Source organism: Pogona vitticeps, chromosome 4 (genome assembly GCF_051106095.1).
Source record: "Pogona vitticeps strain Pit_001003342236 chromosome 4, PviZW2.1, whole genome shotgun sequence".
Lineage (NCBI taxonomy): Eukaryota > Metazoa > Chordata > Lepidosauria > Squamata > Agamidae > Pogona > Pogona vitticeps.
The window spans coordinates 165833933-165855829 of record NC_135786.1 but is presented as its reverse complement, the minus strand read 5'-3'; the positions used below and the strand labels follow the sequence as shown (position 1 = coordinate 165855829).

The window sequence follows — 21897 nt, the reverse complement described above, 5'->3', positions numbered from 1 at the left end:
GCCCCCTCTGAAATCTGTACATTCAGCAGAACATATGCACATATAGTTGCATGCATGTATTGTAGGTTCCCCATCATCAGTAACTGTGTGACACTCCCCTCCATGTACTGGGGTTAATACGTACATGGGAAAACCTGCAGATAGGATTCACGCATATCCTAACAATCCTCACAGTGAAACATCTGGAGGTGTAATTTGTGCTTATTTTTCAAGAATTATTAAATGAATTTCTGTCAAAACTCTAAAGCTCCCAGAGCCTAATGGTCAAATCAAACATTAAAAAGGTAAGAGCATTTTTACTGATTAACTCTCCACCACAATACAACAGAAGTTCCTCAGATATAATGCCTCACCAATCAGACTTGCAAATTAAACCTGATTCTACAAATGACTGTTTGTGAAATAAAGTACTCTTTCAGCTGAAGCCAGGATAAGGCAAAAGGGGGGGGGGGCTGTGTTGCAGAGTTCTGAATTCTGGGTTAATTTCCTCTAGCTGCGCAACAGAAGTGCAGGAATTCACAGAGCAGAATTGGCTTAAAGTTCCCTAGAGCTGTCCACTCCTTTCCCTCATTAACAAGCACTTTACGGTCTCAATAGCTCATTCTGAAACATTATTAAGAAGAAAAGGTTTCATTTACTTATAGAGAACAGCATGCTAAAAACATGACTGCCTACTTTCAGCAACAGGCCTCAACAGATTCTCAGACAGCCAACAGACTGCCTGACTTCGACAGCCAACAGAGAGGGAAAGAAGCTCTCATCCTCTGCTTCTCCACCCACTTAAAATCAAGAAGCACGGTTTGAAGAGGAAACCCAATATCATTATGCAAATAAAGAAATATTTTTATATCACTTCCATTAGACCAGTTCTGCATGTACAAGCAGAGTGGTCATTTCTTTGAATCCCTTCCCACAAAACTCTTAACCCTACTTTGGTTCTGCATCCCCATCTGTAAAGGGGATTCCACTGTTTGCTCTCTTTTGCACTCTCTCACACTCATATACAGTGTTTTAGCCTGTGCTTGCCTTGTTCTGTTGCTGATTACTATCACTCACAGTGTCAGTATCATGGTGCGTCCAAGGAATTTAAAACATAAAGGTGCCATCCCTGTTACCTCTGCTGCTGGTGCTGCTGCCATGACCAGGTTGTTGTACTTTTTGCCAAGCTCGCATGCTGCATTTAGTGGGTTTGACTTTTCTGGGCTGAGGTGATTGTCAATCTATTGAACATTAACCAATTGTTCCTTCCCTGCCTCTGATTTCAAGGAGGGACACACCTACTGCTTCATGCACTTCAGAACTGCAGGGGGATCACTGTCCTTCTAGAAATGGGGGTATTCATATTCGTATACAAATGCAAATATCCCTGCATACAAATGCGAATATCCCCCGCGCAGCTGGACTTAGCGACTTATGCATCTGGCAGCAGCCCTGCTCATTCTTCCAATCACTCCCAGAGTGGTGCTCTCTTCCCCCTCGGCTAGCCATTCCAGGCAGGGGGAGAGAGGACGAGTCTCCCTGAACGGCTGCTGAGTGGCCAGCCGAGTGGGATGAGAGCGGCGCTTCAGGAGTGATTGGAAGGATGAGTGGGGCTGATGCCACCACTGGATACATGAGTAGACAGTCTGGCCCCAGAGGCCGGACCCTTGTTAAATCCAGCTGTGCGGGGATATTCGTATTCATATACGAATACCCCCATCTCTACTTGGGACTAATTATCACCAGTGTGAGGTGGAAGTATCTGGGACTAATTAAGAGACTGGACTATAGGGTGGAAAACAGTTAAGAGAAGTGCTCATGGATGCAGTGTGGATAGTTCTGCAGCAAATGTTTCATTGGTTGTGAATGCTGTTGGACTTTCCTTACGATGCCCAGTGGGCTTTCCAATGTCCATTTACCAATGGATTTTTGTGTCAACATTCCTAACTCTGCCTTGAACCATGAGAACTCTAAGGGAGTGGTAAAGATAGACAAGCCTGCGAGTAGGTGACATAACAAATGACTGGCCTGCTATGTTTGGCTTGACAGGTCACATCTTGTGTAGCTATACTGGAGCAAGATGGCAACGGGTGCACTTCCACTGCTAGCTGCAGTGTCTTACCTTCCATTTCTCCTCAGCTGACATTGCTAAGTAGGCAAGCAACACAGAGTGATGTGACTGTCTTTTTGCTATCAGCTTTCAACAAGGCCTCCTTATTCATTTCAGCAGAGAGTGCTATGAAAGGTGAAGTATCATATGGTTTGACTTGCGGTTTCTTGGACTGCAGTGAGAAATGGGAGTGTCACCTGTTATTTGCTTGTTTGTCACATATTGTGGTGCATGCATAGGCACAGGGAGGCTGAATGAAGGGAAACCTAACAACCTCTGTATGGCTCATTGCTTATCAGGAGCAAGCACTGGCAGCCATATTGTAGGTCAGCTGAAGCAAAACAAAGCAACAACAAAGAGGGCCCTTTTATGATGGATGAAAAGGGTTTGGAAACGTCTGAGCCGTAGAGTTACCGTTGCCGCCAATGACGTCTTGACTGAATTATTTCTGAAAAATGTTTTCATTTTAATACTTGTGATTGTTGCTGAGTACTCCCCCTCCCATTTTTAAAACACTACATTTTAATGGCATTTCCCATATCTTGTATAAAGTTTAGGCATAGTCAGTACAAAAAGTGACCCTTTCTTCAGAGAAATGAATCAGGTTTATAATACCGGAGCCTTGCAGCTTGTAAACAGAGATAAGAGTCTGTCAGTGCTTTCATTACTTAGGCACAAATTTCTTTTACAATCTACACTGTAGCTTTGACATTTCCTGGCATGGTTTTCCTACTTTCTTTAATGTACGTAGCACTTATTTTTCCTGCTACAATCCCAATTATGGGAGATAACAGAATGAATGAGAAACAGTTTCAAAACACTAAAAAATTATGCCTTAAGTAAGATGGACCTTGTGTTTCTAAGCATTCCTACCTGGAGGTAAGTAGCACTGAAGCATATGGCATTTACTTGTGATTAAAGAGAGATAGTAATCTCAAAACCAGTTTCCCCACTTACGTTCTTGTAGAATTTCAGCCTGAAACTTTCTCTTGAAATCACACTCTAAGAAGGACCTGCTCATGTAGTTAGTTCAGAACTTGCCTGAGACATTTTACTGATTGAGGTTGAGCACCCAAGTCAAGCTTTTGGAATATGTTGTGGCATTTCAACTCCAGAGCTTCCAGGATAAAGCGGATTGTCTGGCACAATCCATTTCAGTTTGGCTTCAGGCCTGGTTACAGAACAGCTTTGATCATCTTAGCAGTTGACCTGTGCCACGACCTGCAAAGGGAGAGTGTGTCCCTGTTGGTTCTCTCAGAGGCTCCCAATACCATTGACCACAGTATCCTTTGGGCGCCTTTCTGGGATGGGTCTGAGAGGTACAATTTTACAGTGGTTCCTGTCCTTCCTGGATGGCCAAACTCAGAAGGTAGTATTGGGTGAATCCTGTTTTATACCCTAGCCATTGGTTCGTGGTGCCCTCAACACTCAGTCCTGTCCCCTATGTTATTCAACATTTTCATGAAACTGTTGGAAGAGGTTGTCTGGAGTTCTGGTGTTTGGTGATATCAGTATGCTGATGACACCCAAACTCTATCTCTCATTTCTGTTCAATTCCAAGGAAGATGTTCTGTACTAACATCAGTGTCTGTTGCCAGTGATGAACTGGATGAGGGCTAACAAACCGAAATTTAATCCAGACAAAACAGAGGTGCTTCTTATTAGCCACAAGGCAAATCAGGAGATTTTGGGACTCCTGGGTTTTGGGGCACTGTTTCTGATGGGTAAATGTGGATGTGTCCAGCATCCAGCACTACAGAGCTGGCAATGGCTGGGTACCCTGTCACAAACACCATGGGCTCAATTTCAGGGTTTAAACATGTAGGAGCTTTATTTGCAGTTGTTACACAGCCTTACAGAATCTCTGCAGCCTTGGGAGATGTGGGGTGAGGGGCGTTCTGCAGTCCTTGAGCACCTTGTCCCTCAGTGGGGTCCTCAGTTACCTTCACTGAGTGCTCCCACAGTTGAGGTCTTCCAGAATGAGACTTTGCCCAGCTCAAAGAGGGTTTATAGAGACCCTTGATAGAGTCTCTGGTTGACCAGCCCATCCCTTCCCCTTGGTTCTTGCCTCTCCAGGGTGAAGACTAGGGGAGGTTCTGCTGTCAGTCAGCAGTGGTCCTTCACTTGGAGGGAAGCTATGCTGCTCTCCCAGCTCAGTCTGGCAGTAGCAGTTGCCCTGGGCCATCAACCCAAGCCTCTTCTTCTTCTGTCAACCAGCACCCTCCTAAAGCCCTCTTTTCCCTCCCTGTTATCTGGCTCTTGGCTGTCTTGGACAGGTGTTCCGTGTTAAGTTGCTGCTTCTTCTTCCACTGTCTTTTCTTGTGCTTTAGCCATTTCCCCTGGCTGAGCTCTTTCAACCATCTTAAAGGAGCCCGACGGCTTGCTGTCAGCATGCTAGATACCTGACACGCTCACCCCTCCCCCACGGTAGAGATGAGTGCCTGGGCGACAAAGCGACCTTACACCAACAGACAAACTGACGGATAGACACACACACACACACACACACACACACAGAGAGAGAGAGAGAGAGAGAGAGAGAGAGAGAGAGACCTCCAACACTGCTCTCCTTGACATTTCTTTTTCTGCCTGAAGACCCAGAGAAGCACAATAACTCCCTGAGACTTCATCCCTTACCCTGAAATCTGGCTGCCCAATGAAATCTTGAATATCATCATGAGGTAAATTTTTATCTTATTTTTCCCTGGTTCTTGTGCAGTTCTTGAGGTCATATCACAAATATCTCCTGGTTACTGGAGAACATCAAAGAATTTCAGCAGAGAATCAGTCCATGCTTTATTGTTGTTGTTTAGTGGTTAAGTCGTGTCTGACTCTTCGTGACCCCATGGACCAGAGCACGCCAGGCCCTCCTGTCTTCCACTGCCTCCCTGAGTTTCAAATTCATGTTGGTAGCTTTAATGACACTGTCCATCCATCTTGTCCTCTGTCTTCCCCTTCTCCCCTTGCCTTCACACTTTCCCAACATCAGCATCTTTTCCAGGGAGTCATCTCTTCTCATGAAATGGCCAAAGTATTGGAGCCTCAGCTTCAGGATCTGTCCTTCCAGTGAGCACTCAGGGTTGATTTCCTTCAGAATTGATAGGTTTGTTCTCCTTGCAGTCCAGAGGACTCTCAAAAGTCTCCTCCAGCACCACAATTCAAAAGCATCAATTCTTCGGCGGTCAGTCTTCTTTATGGTCCACCTTTCACTTCCATACATCACTACTGGAAAAACCGTAGCTGTGACTATGCGGACCTTTGTCGGCAAGGTGATATCTCTGCTTTTTGAGATGTTGTCTAGGTTTGTCATCGCCTTCCTCCCAAGAAGCAGGCGTCTTTCAATTTTGTGGCTATTCTTTGGAAGCCAGCATTCCATTTTCTGTAACTTTCCCTGTCTCCCTTGCATTTTGTTTCTCTTCTCTTCTCTGCTATTTGTAAGGCCTCTTTGGACAGCCACTTTGCTTTCTTGCATTTCCTTTTCTTTAGGATGGTTTTTGTTGCTGCCTTCTGTACAGTGTTATGAGCCTCCATCTATAGTTCTTCAGGCACTCTGTCCACCAAATCTACTGTAGTTCCTTAAATCTGTTCTTCGTTTCCACTGTGTATTCATAAGGAATTTGGTTTAGATTATACCTGTCTAGCCCAGTGGTTTTTCCTACTTTCTCCAGTTTAAGCTTGAATTTTGCTATAAGAAGCTGATGATCAGAGCCAGGTCTTGTTTTTGCTGACTGTATAGAGTCCATCTTTGGCTGCAGATAACATAATCAATCTGATTTTGGTATTGCCCATCTGGTGATGTACATGTGTAGAGTCGCCTCTTGTGTTGTTGGAAAAGAGTGTTTGTGATGACCAGCTTGTTCTCTTGACAAAACTCTATTAGCCTTTGCCCTGCTTCATTTTGAACTCCAAGACCAAACTTCCCTGTTGTTCCTTTTATCTCTTGACTCCCTACTTTAGCATTCCAGTCCTCTATAATGAGAAGAACATCTTCCTTTCATGTTAGTTCTAGAAGGTGTTGTAAGTCTTCATAGAACTGGTCAGTTTCAGCCTCTTCAACATCAGTGGTTGGTGCATAAACCTGGATTACTGTGATGTTGAAAGGTCTGCCTTGGATTTGTATTGAAATCATTCTATCATTTTTAAAATTGTATCCCAGTACAGCTTTTCCCACTCTTTTGTTGACTATGAGGGCTATTCCATTTCTTCTACGGGATTCTTGCCCATAATAGTAGATATGGTAATCGTCTGAATTGAAATCGCCAATACCCATCCATTTTAGTTCACTGACACCCAGGATGTCAATGTTTATTCTTGCCATCTCCTGTTTGACCACATCCAGGTTACCAAGGTTCATAGATCACACATTCCAGGTTCCTATGCAGTATTTTTCTTTGCAGCATCAGACTTTCCTTTCACTTCCAGACGTGTCCATAGCTGAGCATCCTTTTGGATTCAGCCAAACCACTTCATTAGCTCTGGAGCTGCTTGTACTTTGTCCTCTGCTCTTCCTCAGTAGCATGTTGGACACCTTCCGATCTGAGGGGCTCATCTTTTAGCGTTATATATTTTAGCCTTTTGTTTCTGTCCATGGAGTTTTCTTGGCAAAGATACTGGAGTGGCTTGCCAATTCCTGCTCCAGGTGGATCGCGTTTCGTCAGAACTCTCCACTATGACCTGTCCGCCTTGGGTGTCCCTGCACGGCATAGCCCATTGCTTCTCTGAATTACTCAAGCCCCTTCGCCACGACAAGGCAGCAATCTGTGAAGGGTCTCTATTTGCTTTATAGACTACAGAAAAGCTTTTCAGTGTGTGGATCATGAGAAACTATGGGTTGTTCTGAAGGAAATGAATGTGCTTTAGCACTTGATTGTCTTGATGCATAATTTATGTTGTGGACAAGAAGCTACCATTAGGACAGAATAGTTTCCTGTAGGCAAAAGTGTCAGGCAAGGGTGCATTTTATATCCTTCTCTGTTCATTTTTTATGCAGAACATATCATACAGAAAGTTGGACTAGATTCAGATGAAGGAGGAGTGAAAATTGGTGGAGGAACATCAGTAATTTAAGATATGCTCAAAGCAGCAATTACTTGAAATGACTTTTAGTAAAAGTGAAAGAGGAAAGTGCCAACGCAGGACTGCCGTTGAACATGAAAAAGACAAAAATCATGACTACAGAAGAACTACACAACTTTAACATTAACAACAATGAAAAAATTGAAACAGTTGGAGATTTTGTATACTTTGGCTCAATGATCAATCCTAATGGAGACTACAGCCAAGAAATCAGAAGAAGACTGAGACTCAGAAAGGCAGAAATGAAGGAATTAGAAAACACCACCAAGTGCAAAGATGTGTTACTGAAGACAAAGACCAAGATCATCCACACACTTGTATTTCTGATCATCATGTACAGTATGGGTGTGAAAGTTGGATAGTAAAGAAAGCTGATAGGAAAAAAATAATAATTCATTTCATATGTGGTGCTGGAGAAGAGCTTTGGGGGCTGTCTGGACTGCCAGAAAGACAAACAAGTACCAAATCAAACCTGAACTATCTCTGGAGGCAAAAATGTTGAAACTGAAGCTGTCCTGCATTGGGCACATCATGAGAAGGCAGGATTCTCTCAGGTGGGAAAATTGCTGGGAAAGGTTGAAGGCAGCAGGAAAAGAGGAAGATGAAATACAAGATGGGCTGACTCCCCAAAGAAAGCCATAGGCTTGAGTCTACAAGAGCTGAGCAGGGCAGTTGAGAACAGGACACTTTGGCGATCTCCCATTCATAGGATTTCCATAAGTTGGATGCGACTTGATGGCAGATAACAACAATAGAAAGTTTTTAAAAATATAAAACAGATAAGAGGGACTTTCAGAGCAGCTGAACTTACATGGTCAACCATGTGAATTTATTATATGAAATGCTCTGCATGACCAGGGCACATAGCCAGGCTTTTTTGTTTACAGCGCATTGATTTTATGGATTCCTTTCCTACTCCTGAGGCTTCTCTGACTGCTCCTGAGCGTTTTTTGAGGTCTGATGGGCTGTGCAGTTTTAATGGGTACAGAGACCTGCAATTAGAATTCTGTTTAAGGAGAAACTGCCCCTTATAGGGCAAGAAACCAAATTCTATGCCTATCGATGCAGATCATATATGACTTAGTGGAATACTTCTGTCAAAATACAGTTGCACTATAGCAGGACCCTGTTTAATATGCTCCTAATTAGTTCATGCTGCCACTGTCTATGAAAATATTTGCTATAGAAGAAGGCCACGTCTGTATTCTCTATGAGGAAACTTTGCTTTGCTCAGACAGTGCTGACCTAGCCAAGAGATGTTTGTCTGTCTGACCCAGAGCCCAAATAGTGCCCTCATTCCTGCCACATGGGCTTGCATGATGCCTTGCTGTATCGTTCAGACACAAGCTGAAGCAGGTGGCTTCATTCGGTTGCCTTGGAGGGCTGACCCCTTTTTTTTTTTACATATCACATTTGACACAACTCGGCAAGAGATGTGGATTTTGGTAACTCATCTGATTTCGCTCCTGTTCTTTGGGGTGTGTGTCTGTGTATGTTACCTGTCAATGTGCCGGATGTGCAGACCTGAAATGGTGTTGGTACCTGGAGTGGTTACTCAGGTGTTCGGCATACAATGAGAAGGCAATGAGAGCAATATTCTGTAATCTGCTTGTAAACGCTGCTCCTTCGTCTCCCTCTCTCGTTTTTCTCCCCTGCCCTCCCATCCCCATTTCAGGAACCTATTAAATTAATGAGACAGAAGCCAGTGTGCTGCAGCAGTCAACATGTTATTGGTGGGATAACTCTGGTGCCGTTACAATGTGCCTGTTTATTCTCCTGGGACATTTAATTTCCGCTTCTCAAATGAGCTGCAAAGCTGTGAAGCCTGGCAGTGTTCTTTCTAGACACTCCGTGATGCAGATAATGAGGGTACTGATAGGTGCCTAGGAGACTGTGATGGCTCTAAGCACAGCTATGGTCTGATAATGCTTTATGCCAGTAGTGTCACAGCGGAACCACTATCATCCCGCAAGGAATGGTTCATCTTTATGTGTAATGCAGCAGCTGTCACCTAAATGGCTAATGGGGAAGCAAAGTAGAACCTTACTGCTAGTAATCTTTGTCACTTAATAATTTTTAAGAGGATCAAACTTTGGGAGTGCCTGCAAGTTCCCATAAAAGGCCCCCTCGTCTCCCTGCTCTCACTCCAGACACCCTCCCCGACAACCCCACGCTTCTTGCTGTGGTTATTATTCTGTTTGTAGTGGATTAAATGTAAATGGAGGAATCTGTGATATGACTCTGTGTAGATCTAATTTAGTATAATTTGAATAGCCAAGTAATTAAAATGTATTATAGGTGGAAGTTGCTGAAATGGTGGAGTGCCTGCATTTAAGAAGAAGATTTATTGGGCTCATGGCAACCACAGTGAACCTTCTACAACCACATTAGCTAACATCTGTCGAAATGCATGAGTGTGTGGGGTGTATGCACACACTGAGCCTGTGCTGGTACAGGTTTGTAGCAGCAAAACCAGGGACACGGCATGACGTTTTGCAAATTAAACAACGCAATAATATGTCACACGCCTCTGTGAACATACAGAACTGAATTATAGCTTTACATTCGGCTTGTTTGTATAGCTAAAAATAAACTGACGATATCTACACATATAATGCTTCCATATACTCATCCATTTTAATTAATGTTGGACTCCTGCAGTGCCGCAACTGCCGTTGCATTTGGTTTCAGGAGCTAGGTAATAACCATCAGGATAACAATGGAACAGTTGACACAAACAACATCACTGTCGACACTCTACCACTCGCATTTCATGCCAAATATCTGACTCGCTGTTTGTTTTTGGACTTTACTGCACAGGATAATAGGAGTCAAATTTTTTTGGAAGAGACATTAGGGTTCATTTTAAGCATACTTCCAGACAGGCTTAGGGAATTTTCCATATTATGGTGGAAAGCAACGCTGAAATGTGCATATCCAGTTATTGTGTATGGAATGGGATGTACAGTGCGACCGTCTAAAATTGAGTCCTATTCTATTGGTATATTCTACCCAGGGTGGTGTAGTGGATAGTGTGATGGACTAAGACTCAGGAGACCTGGGGTTGATTCCCCCGTTTTGCTATGGAAACTCACTGGGGGAGCAGAACAGGTAAAACTATTCCTTCAATTCCTCACTTGCCTTTAAAGCCCTATTATAGGGTGGCTATATGGTACATTGATTTCGACTTGATAGCATGTAACGACAGCAGCGCTGGTTGTTTGTTTGTTTTATTATATTTTTACACTGCACCATCTAGTCACTTGCCACTACTCAGGGTGATTTCCAGCAATAGAATAGACATACATAAAAGTGATCAAATTCCATCTTTAATAAAATGAATATTATATTTTTATAATATAAAATATATTTTATATTATAAAAATCTAAGATAAGAAAAAACACACAACATACCTAAAAAACCCAGGATGGTGGCAATGGACGAGATACAGACTACAAAATACAATGGTCAACATAAAACTAAACGACAATACTGGTAATGCCAATTATGAGCACTAGTCATGACCACTAGATGGAAGCAGGTATAATTTAAAGATTGTGTAAGACATTTGGAGGTATTAAAATTATATTATTCTAACTAATACTGTTTTAGGTATGAGATATTTAAACATATTGAAAAGCTGCTGGATGAAAAGCTAGATAACACCTTACATATTCAGGGCAGCAGAGCAAGGAGAGTGGCACTGTCACAGCTTCCCCTTGGGGCTGTGTCAGCAGCCTAACATAAGGAAGCAAATTCAGCCAATGAGTACCATTGAGGAGGGAGAAGAAAATGGAAAGGTCATGGCGTTGGGTGGTGTAGCAAACAGTTTTTCTGTACAGTCACACCTGTTGGAGCAGAAGCTGCAGACCATAGTTTGAGAAGCTCTAATATAACATGTTGAAAAGATACATCAAGAAAAACAGTATTTCAGATAAAGAGGATACTCACTGGCAGGTCTGCCCTTGTATATATTTCAAGTATATGTGTTCTGTATTTGCCTACGCTACAGATGCAGAGAAAATGCAAGTCATATTCAGGCGTTACTTGTACCTGATGATTTTCAACATGCTAGCAGGAACATCTCGCTCTTCCCCTCTCTGTCCTTGCTTTCTCTATGCAGAAAGCATGTATTTGCAGAAGAGAACAGCCTGCTCATATGAAGATGGTGCATGTGATTAAAAACCTCCATCTGCCAGGATTCTTGCTTGAATGGAGACCCTACATGTGGCAGGAATCTTTCCTCAGCGGACATATTGCTCTCCATTTAGAGAAAGTGACAGCAAAGAGAGGAAAGGCTAGTCACCCCCTTGCTTGCATCTTGGAGAAAACTGGCTAAGTAGCACCTGAATATTGCTTATGGTTGCAGACTTTTACACATGGTCCTGGGAGTAAGTACCATGGGATTCATTACATCTCTCTTCTCAGTAGACATATCAAGGATTATGTTATACCAGACTTAACAGATGTGGGCTAGAAAACCAATGGGAGAAGCTAGGATGATTTTATGGGGGACCGCCAACACACACACAGACACATCGAGAAGTGAGTCACTGACTTGATTAGGAACAGAGCTAGGACTATCTTAGTTGCCATGACTAAGGCTTCTGGGAGTTGCAGTCCAAGAACACCTGGGTTACCCAGGGTTGGGGATCACCAGTATAGGAGATGGGGGTTGTTGTGTCCCAACCTACCGCCTTCTTGGACCATGCTCTGCATTTTCATGAAGGAGGACTCCTGGTGAGAGATGGGTTGCACCTCATGGGGTCTGGAGGAATATACTCAGAGGAGTCTTGCAAACATAGTCAGAAGGATAGCTTCCTTCTGAATCCTATAGGGGGCAGGATGACATCCCAGAAGACAGGAGGACACTAAGTACATACTGTGAACAAAAGAATCAGTGATGCACCACAGACTGGAACAAGAACTGTCAATGGAGAGGAAAAGACAATAATGAAGCAATAGGAGAGAATGACCCATGGTTTCAAATGTCACTATACTAATTCATAGAGCTTTGAGGGGAGGAGAGATGAGCTTCAACACACATACACAAATATCAAATAACAGGCATTTCCAAAACCTGTTTGGATGAGGATCAGGACTAATAATATGGCTTGGCAAGAGTTTGTGTGGATGGGATCTAGGGAATGAACAATGTGATTCAGCAACAAAACAAGTTAATACAATACTAGTTTGTACAGCAGAAGTATATCATCCAGACTGCAGGAAGTAACAGTTCCACTCTATTCTGTTTCACTCAGGTCTCACCTAGTATCCACCTTTGGATACCATAGAGTAAGAAGAATTATCAACTAGCTGGAATGTGTCCAGAGTAGGGTGATCAAGATGCAAAAGGTCTGAAACCAAATCCTATGAGAAATGGCTAAGAGAATTATATATGCATAGTCTACAGAAGAGAAGACTGAGGTGATACAGTCACCTTCAAATATTTTAATAAAGGCTGTCTTGTTGAAAATGGAGCAATCTTCTAATGCAGTGGTTCCCAACTATAGATAACACGGGGATTCTTGGACTTCAGCTCTCAGAAACCCCAGTCAGCATAGCTAGCGGTGAAGGTTTTAGAGAGTTGCCGTCTAAGAACACATAGGTTACCCAATGGGAACTACCATTCTTATGGATTCAAATGTCAAGAAAGGAGATTTTGACTAAGCATTAGGAATAATGTCCCGGCAGTTTAGTGCTCTTTGACAATGGAATAGAAAGTGGTGGATTGTCCTTCTTTGGGGTTTTTTAAACAAAGGTTGGATGGTCATCTGTCATTGGTGCTTAAGCTGTTGATTTCCTGAACTAGGGGAAATCCGTTCAGGGGGTTGGTCTAGATGACCAAGGGGTCCTATGTCTCTACATGCTTTCCCTTACATTTACTAACATGCTCAGTTTACTATTGTGCCCAGGCCTCTCAAAGAGTCACTTGGATTTTGCAATGGAACATAATCTTATAGGACAGACAAGTCAATTGGTTATCTAGATGACTTTTGTCACACTTCTAAAGCATCGCACCTCCTTGGCAAATAGTATCAAGACTTTGGGCCCAACACATGGCCTGATATTGTTTTTAACTTCTCTAGAGTTTTTGTGTTTTGAGGATAATCTCAGCATTCATGAAGAAACTCATTTCCCAAAGCAAGTCTGACTTTTCCTCAGCATGGTCAGCAGCCACCTCCTCACCTCTTCCCTGGATTCCTCAGTCTCCTCACAATTGTGTTACCATTTACTCAGGACCTTGGATCCAAGCTTAGATATAGCATATTAAAATAACACCTACCTGTAATTAATACCTTTCCTTAATAATGAAGGTACCACTGCAAATTGTTATACTATGTGCCTTCAAGTTGGAACACTAACAGAGCTTTCAAGGTAAGTGAGATATTTAAGGAGCATTTTTACCAGTTCCATACTCCCAATGAGCCTCCATAGCTCAGTGGGTTTTAGTCTATCACTCTATCCAGTACACCACACTGGGTATTATAACTACATATTACGTTACAGTTAAAATTAATGAGAGGACTTTGCTTCTTTCATGGTGTAATTGTAACTTTTTAGTTACTTTTATACTTAAAAGGTGGGGTCTTATTAAGTGATAAAGGAAAAATCATATGGTTCAACTTCCAGCTGATGTTGCTGCCTTAAGTTGCTGTGTTTAGATTTTTTAAACTATTTGTTACTTTTGAGAAATTATAACTAAATATTTTTAGAAGCCATTTCCCTATTTTTGCCTATTCTATGGATAGTATAGCCAAACCTACTGTATGCTTCTTATATTGACTTGTCTTTCATATCATTCCTCTTCTGGGAAGCAAAAAAAAGTCCTTGAGCAACAATGGGAAAGGAGTATGTTTTTTGTCTGCATTTAGTGGATATAAAGGTTGAGCACGAAGATCAAACAGCCTGAGAGCCACCTAATGAATTCCGAGTGGATAATGGCTACTTTAAGGGTGGCTACTTGTGTTGGACTGCAAGGAGATCAAACCTATCCGTTCTGAAGGAAATCAACCCTGAGTGCTCACTGGAAGGACAGATCCTGAAGCTGAGGCTCCAATACTTTGGCCATCTCGTGAGAAGAGAAGACTCCCTGGAAAAGACCCTGATGTTGGGAAAGCGTGAAGGCAAGAGGAGAAGAGGATGACAGAGGATGAGATGGTTGGACAGTCTCAGCTACCAACGTGAATTTGAACAAACTCCGGGAGGCAGTGGAAGATAGGAGGGCCTGCCGTACTCTGGTCCATGGGGTCATGAAGAGTCAGACACAACTTAATGACTAAACAAAAAACAAAGTTGTGTTGGAAAAAAAGAGGAAACATACAACTAAAAACAGATTTAAATGAAATGAACATATCCTTATTCTTACATAGAAATACAAAATTGGACATTTCTGTAATTTATCAACTTCAGGGCCCTAATTGCTCCCTCCTTCTGGCACTTTATCTTTATATATGGGCTTGGCTGGACAGCCTATCACATAAAGTGGGAAAGTGGTGTGGGCAAAATGTTGAGGGGGGGGGCTCATTTGACTCCCAGGACCATTTTTGAGGCCCTCAGAGCCTTATGGAGCCTTCCTGGTCCTCCTGTACTGTAGTTTTTCTGCTTCTAAAGCACTCTAGGAATTTGGTGGGTGTATTTGCAAGTCTTGGACATTTGAAAATTTGACTCCCAGACCTACCAAAGCTGTCCTCCCCCGAATACAGCGAAGACCTTCATACGGAGTAGTGTCTCTGTTACATAGTCTTCGTGGTAGTGTGCCATTTCTACCTGCCTCCCCAGGTTAATTCCAAAGTCACCTTAAAATCCACGTTGCCTTAACACCGTGGGCCAAAGTATACATTACTTTAAAGCTAGCTAACATCCTTGTTTAAGTGAGGGCAAGCACAGGTGGCCCAATGCAGTGCTTTCACCTTTTATCCTCACAGCAGCTCTAATATGGAGCGCACGCTCCACATGCACGCATGCACACAAACCACTGTGCAAAATGCAGAAACAGTAAATACATTTTTAGAAGATTCTTTTGTCGTTCTACCTCTGGCTGTACGATGGGGGAAATGACAGCTTTTGTTTGTTTTGAGGCTTTATTGAAAATCTCTGAAAACAAGATTTTGCACAAAGAATCATAAGAAATTAGCAGTGGGTTGCAATGGATGACGCTTATCAGATAGGTGGATCAGATATGTTCATTTCAAACCATATGCATAGTTTTAAGTACTTGTTTTTTATTCAGCATAGGTAAATGTGGTCTAATTTGATTACTTTGAAATTCGTGTAGTTTGCATTCCTCTAATTTACTTTAATTCATTTATTTCAACATATCTGTGAAGATTCTCAATCATCCAGGTTATCTGGAATTTGAGTCATGACAACTGGACTGACTTCTTTCTTGTTAGGTTGAAACGTTTCACTACTCATCCAAGTAGCTTCTTCAGCTGAGGAGAGTTGGTAGGAGATCCTGGATATATCCTCCAGTTGGTTTCACTTCCCCTGGTCTGAATAGGCTCCTTAAATGGACAAAGGAAAAGGGGAGATAAGTGAAAATCCCACTTCTCCACCCATTGTCACAGATCATTAACAGTCATTAACTGTGGTCTTTCGGGTGGGTGTGGTCCTGATCACTGTGGATTGGCAAATTGAAGGTCTCTGACCTTTCTCTTCATAGTTCTTTATCTTTAAATTGAGTGTGGGCTGGACAACCCTCAAATGGGGGACACCTTCAAAAGGTGTAGCCTTTCAAATAGGTGGTTTCTTCCCTAAAAGAAAACATTATGGCCACCACATTCATGACCCTTTCCAACTTGTGTATCCCTAACAGTGCAATTTTCTCCATGTTTACACCAAAGTAAAGCTTGGAAACTTACTTTCCAGAAAAACAAATCTAATGACCTGTTGAACCGGTGCATAACTCAACTAAGGTAGGATAATGCTCTAACACCCAGACTGTCATCTTACCATTGCTCAGCTATGAGTGGCTTCAGCATATTAGATTCATTCATAAAATTAACTTTCCAAGCTGTGCGCAGACCCATTGAGATCAATAGGACTTAATCACAGCTTAGTGGGTATAAAATCATAGGTTACAGCACTGTTTTCATTTTATTTCATGGCAATAAAATAACAAAATGTGTTTGTTTATTTCAGCACTTTACATTTTGATATTTTTAATGATCACAGAGATTATACAAATGTGTGACATTTCAAAAATTGCAGCAATAAGATTTCCACTATCTGAATCTGTCAAAATGTTTAAAATGTGAATGTTCTCTGAGAACAGATGCCACATGCGACCCGTCTGCTTTTGAAGGTGGTCAGCTCAACTCCACATTCAGTTTCTTGCATTGCGAAAGAACTGTGGATGGTGTCCTAAAAATAGGATGTCAGTACCAGATAGCCGCATATACTGTTAGTATCTCCCCTTGAAGCCAAAGAATGAATGAATAATACCCACACCCACACACTGAGGGATATATTGCAGAAAGTAAAGAAGCAAGCTGTACACTCCAGTAAATATAAACAGTATGAAAAGGAAAGAGTCAGTGTGCTATAGTAGATGGGGTTACAGAGTAGGACTTCAGAGACCTGGGTTCAAATCCCCACTCAGCCATGAAAACCCACTAATGGCAAAATCCCTCATTAAATATCTCATGCATCTTGACCATTATTTAGGGTTGGTATAAGTCGGATGCAACATGATGGTACATAATAAATGAATGACAACATTGGCATGACTAAGGATGTTCATCTTGCTAAAGGAAAAAGAAGAACAGCATGTATACATAAACCATAAACCTTGGCTATTAAAGATGTCAGTGACCCACATCTTCATTTGTGGTGCATAATTACAATTGTTATAATTGTTGTTATTGTTGTCATTTCAACTTATATACCATCCCACAGAGCTTAAGGCACTCTCTGGGTAGTTTACAACATAATTACGCAAGGAACACTTTGCCCCCTAGTGAGCTGGGTATTCATTTTATCAACCTTGGAAGGATGGAAGGCTCAGTCAACCTTGAGCTGGCTACCTGAACCTGTCAGGATCACATGCAGGTCATGAGCAGAGTCTTGGCTGCAGTACTACAATTTAACCATTGTACCACAGGCTCTTTAGTAACGTTCTTCCTATTGCACAATATTGTACCATAAATAAAACATATACCTACAGAGAATCTTTGGGGTGCTATTTAGCTGTGCCTAAACAAGAACTTGCCACATGCAGTTGGGTGAGGGAGGGTTGAATTATGGATTTGCTGTACCCCCTTTCTGTTTATAAAAACTTCCTTTTGCTTTACTACCAGTACTATAAAGAATAAACTGAATATTTAAAAAAATTGAATATCTGACTGGAGTGGATACAAATGAGATAAGAAATTAATAGGGATCAATTAATTGTCATCATATCTGTGGTTCTCTGCACAGGTACAGTAAAAACAGACAATTGATAAATTGTTATAGATGGCCTCTCAGAATGGACTGAAGGAGATTCAATAGCTTCTTTGAACATTCAAAAAAAAATAAAAGATTAAATAAAAGTGTTTCTGTTCTATTGTAATTGAAAGGGTATACTTTGGATCTCTACTATTCTTTTTCAGCTTCAGTGGGTGCATGTGGATGAAAAAAACATGGTTCTTGCAGAAATTTTATTACTTACATATATGTGTGTGCGCAAGGAAGTGCACAAATTCATCTATTGCAGCATATCATTAATTACTCTTCATAAATGATACACCATATGCATTGTTCTTTTAAGTACTGGTAATCATTCTTTGTTGCCAATAAAGCTTTGAGAGAATGTACTAACCTGACATATCACGTCCTGAGTTTTTTCATCATTCATTTTCATCTTTTACATTTCCAGGCCACTGTAAGATTGAAACCTCTACATTTTCATTGGCTGTGTTTGCCCCTTTCCCCCACAGAATAAACTAGGAGCCCCCCTCTCCCACTCCCATTATTCAGAGTACTTTGCAATAGGCTCTAGAGCAATATTCTGAATGATAAGCAGACTCTGTCTAGGTAAGTCAATGAAGTATTCCTATAAGATACAATTAGGAGTCTGCAAGAGCTTTAAAATTGTAGATTTTTGAACTACAGTTCCCAGATTTTCTCCAGACAGTCTGATTATTGGTATTATTTTCTGTTCGGTTTTTTTTTGTTTGTTTGAAAGCGTTACGTATTAAAAAGGTAATTTTTCCATTCGCTAAACCCACTTTGTATAAACCATGTTTTCTATGGTTGGGTCAGCTGAATCCTGCTGGCTTTCCTTTTTACAGTGCAGAATTCAGATTTGGAATTTAGAAGCACTAATTCTAGTTGGTAGGTGTGGGTCTTTTTTTTTTTTTTTTGTCCATCAGCAATACAACCATTCTCATGCTTCTTCCTTCCCATCTACGTAATGGATGGGTGCCCAGTTACTCTTATTGCAAATTACAGATTTCTTCATAGAACTTTTGGATATAGCTTTTTTTAAAATGTTCGAATTGCAAGTTAACTGAGACATCCTATGAACAAACCTATTTTAACAAATTGCTTATTTGAGCCTTTAGTCTGCTGTTGCAAGCCAGTAATTGTGACTTTACTCTGAGGACACACTTTTGTATCTCTAAAATAAATGTTTGGATAGTTGGGCATAAAACCTACTTACACACTTGATTACAAGGATTCTGGAATCCTCCAGAATTTTTATCCTCTAGATGTGCACGTACCATTATGACTTTCCAGATATTGTTAATCAGTAAGTCTAATCAACTATGGTCAATAGCAATGGAGGGGAGCTGCAGTTTAGCAAGATTTGAAGGGTCACATGGTATTTCTGTACTTCCTGGGTATCATGTGATAAATACAAGAACATGACGTAGCTGAACAGCCACTAATATTCTATTCATGTGACCACACTTATCAAAAGGTAGTGGCAGCTGTCGGCACCGCTATAGTAGGCAAAAACTCTTGGAATGAAATTGCTGCACTGGCTAAACAGATTTAGCATATTTTTGTTGGATCAAGTATCAGCTGATTTGCTTATTATTAGAATAAATGGCATAAATTAGTGGCAGGCATTTGCAACAACTAAGAACTTATAGAAGCCTGCATGGCTCATTAGACTTTTGTTGCGTGCTGAAAAGGGTCATACCTTATTCTAAAGGGAAGGAGATACAGCCAGGAACCTACTATATTTATACATATATTCAGTATGAATAAATGTGAATATGTCTGTTATAAAAATGTTATTACTATCTATTCAGAATTACATTATGTCCCCCAAAGCAGGAATATGCTTCTGCCAGTGTTGGATGTGAAATGAAGAGGCCTACATTTAAATCTCCTTTTCCCAATTGAATTAGTACTTGTGCTGCGGTTCTCTCTGTCCACCATCCCATTCTTCACGACACATGTTGAAATCAGGTTTTTCCCTAAAAAATGAAAACTATTAGGCACAATCCAGTGCCACACAGATGGAGATTACTGTGGGTCTCATTGGAGCCGTCTTTCCACTTCCATCCTGCCTGACACGTTGGACGGTGCACGTCATAGAACATTGCTCATGGTCAGATTGGAAAGGTCACATGTGCTATTGCGTTCCTCTCCAGCTTCCACATTAGATAACTATCATAAAGCATGAACTGTAATTTTTGAGAAAGTTATAATTACTTTGAAGCAAGGTAAAGGTTCCCCTTGACATTTAGTCCAGTCATGTCCAACTCTAGGGCGCAGTGCTCATCCCTGTTTTCAAGCCATAGAGCCAGCGTTTGTCCAAAAACAGTTTCCGTGGTCACATGGCCAGCGCGACTAGACATGGAATGCCATTAGCAAATCTGAAACTTTCAAGCAAACCTGAGTACAAATTCTGTTCAGGCCTTGCCATTCAACAAAATCTGAACAGAAGGAAGTGAAGGTGGTGCACACTCAGATTTGAGGGTGAACCCTGACACAGAGAATATAGCCCCACACGTATATATCTCAATAGAACTGGTAATTTTTGTATTCACACATTCAAAAAAATTTTTGTTTGCTCTGGCTTCTAAAAGTGGAACTACTTTGTGACTCACAGTTATGAAAGCAAATTAAAATGCACATTACATAGCAAATATTACCTTAGAGTGTAAATTAAAAGAATATTCAGTATTAATGAAGGATCTCCCCTCTCCTTGCTGTTATCACAGGTCTGTATGTTGAACATCAACTATCACCACATTTTAAATATCTCTCCAATTAGTGTTTTGGTCAGCCTGGAAACTTGAACTAAAAAGAATGCAATGCACTATAAACAAAACAGAATGAAAAGAAGAGTGGTGCATTTTAATGTCAGAAAAAGCTTTGTGAGGCAAGATATTCATATACAGAGATGGTAATCTGAAGAGAATCAAATAACAAGGGAGGGAAGGCAGAAGAAATGTTCAAGGCTGAATGCACCCAGAAAAATGTTTAATATTCTCTGGTGGGGAGCTGTGTTTGAAGTATTCTATATCACTGTTTATCATTATTTATCTGGCGATAGCCACACTGTGACAAGGCTAAACCTGAACATAGGTCTGCAAGGATGTGTTCTTTGACTCATATCTGCAATGTTAGGTTTGAGATATAAAATCTGCCGTGAGGATCAATACTATATGAGTAGCATGACTTAACTGGGAGATTCCTCCTTAGAGAAGAACAAAACTTACCTGAAGGATTCTGTAGATCAGCTGAAGGCCTCAACTGATAGTGCCAACAGAGGAACACCCAAGGCAGAACCTGGTCTGATCAGAGAAGACTCCCCATAAACAGAGATGAAGCCTCAGAGACATATTCCCCCTGTCACCAGCAGCATAGAATGATGAAAGCCCAACTGAAGCAAAGTTAATCTCTGAAGCAAAAACATTCCGACTCTCAGGGGTAGCTGAATAAAGCCATTTGTGCCTATGCTGCAGGCGGATAAGAACAGAAATCAAACACCTATATAGTGCTGAGCAACAAGGGCTGTTTCTGACCAGCCTTGTTCCTTAGCTCCCAGCTCTTAGCGCTCAATGTTCCTTGACTGATAGAACAGTTGGACCTTTGGGACTTTTATTTATTTATTTATTTATTTATTTATTTATTTATTTATTTATTTATTTATTTATTTATTTATTTATATATATCCCGCCCATCTGGTCTGGTTGATCACTCTGGGCGGCTTCCGATAAGGTGTATATGATAAAACATAAGGATTTTACTAACAGTCCATAACATACAATAATAAAACAAATAATAAATGAAAGAAAAAATAAAAAAAGAGTTAAATATTGACAGGAGGGAAGGCCTGAACATACAACCATGTTTTTAGTTGACTCTTAAAAATGCCCAGCGTAGGGGCCGCACAAATCACCAGAGGAAGATTATTCCAGAGGCGAGGAGCCACTGCCGAGAAGGCCTGGTTTCGTGTCCTTTCCTTCTGGACCTCCCTCGGGGTTAGGCTCCTCAGCCTCACCTCCTGGCTTGTGAGGGTGATCCGAGTAGATCTAGGTGGGAGCAGGCGTTCCGCCAAGTATCAGGGTCATAAACCATTTAGGGCCTTATATGTAAGCATTAACACTTTGAAGTCAATGCGGAAATGAATGGGCAGCCAGTGCAGCATGGCCAGAGTAGGAGAGATATGTTGGTATTTTCTCACTCCAGTAAGGAGTCTGGCCGCCGCATTCTGCACCACCTGAAGTTTCCGCATCAGCTTCAAAGGAAGCCCCACGTAGAGTGTGTTACAGTAGTCTAACTG

At 41.4% G+C, this 21897-nt stretch overlaps 1 protein-coding gene across 1 annotated transcript in view; it reads right to left on the bottom strand.

The window, feature by feature from the left end:
• Positions 1-15371: 15371 nt before the first annotated feature.
• Positions 15372-21897, bottom strand: part of ID4 (inhibitor of DNA binding 4) — a 48675-nt gene continuing 42149 nt past the window's right edge. Inside the window, exon 3 of the mRNA XM_072998674.2 lies at positions 15372-15673. The gene's annotated coding sequence lies outside the window, so the exon portion shown is untranslated. The remainder of the gene's footprint in view (positions 15674-21897) is intronic.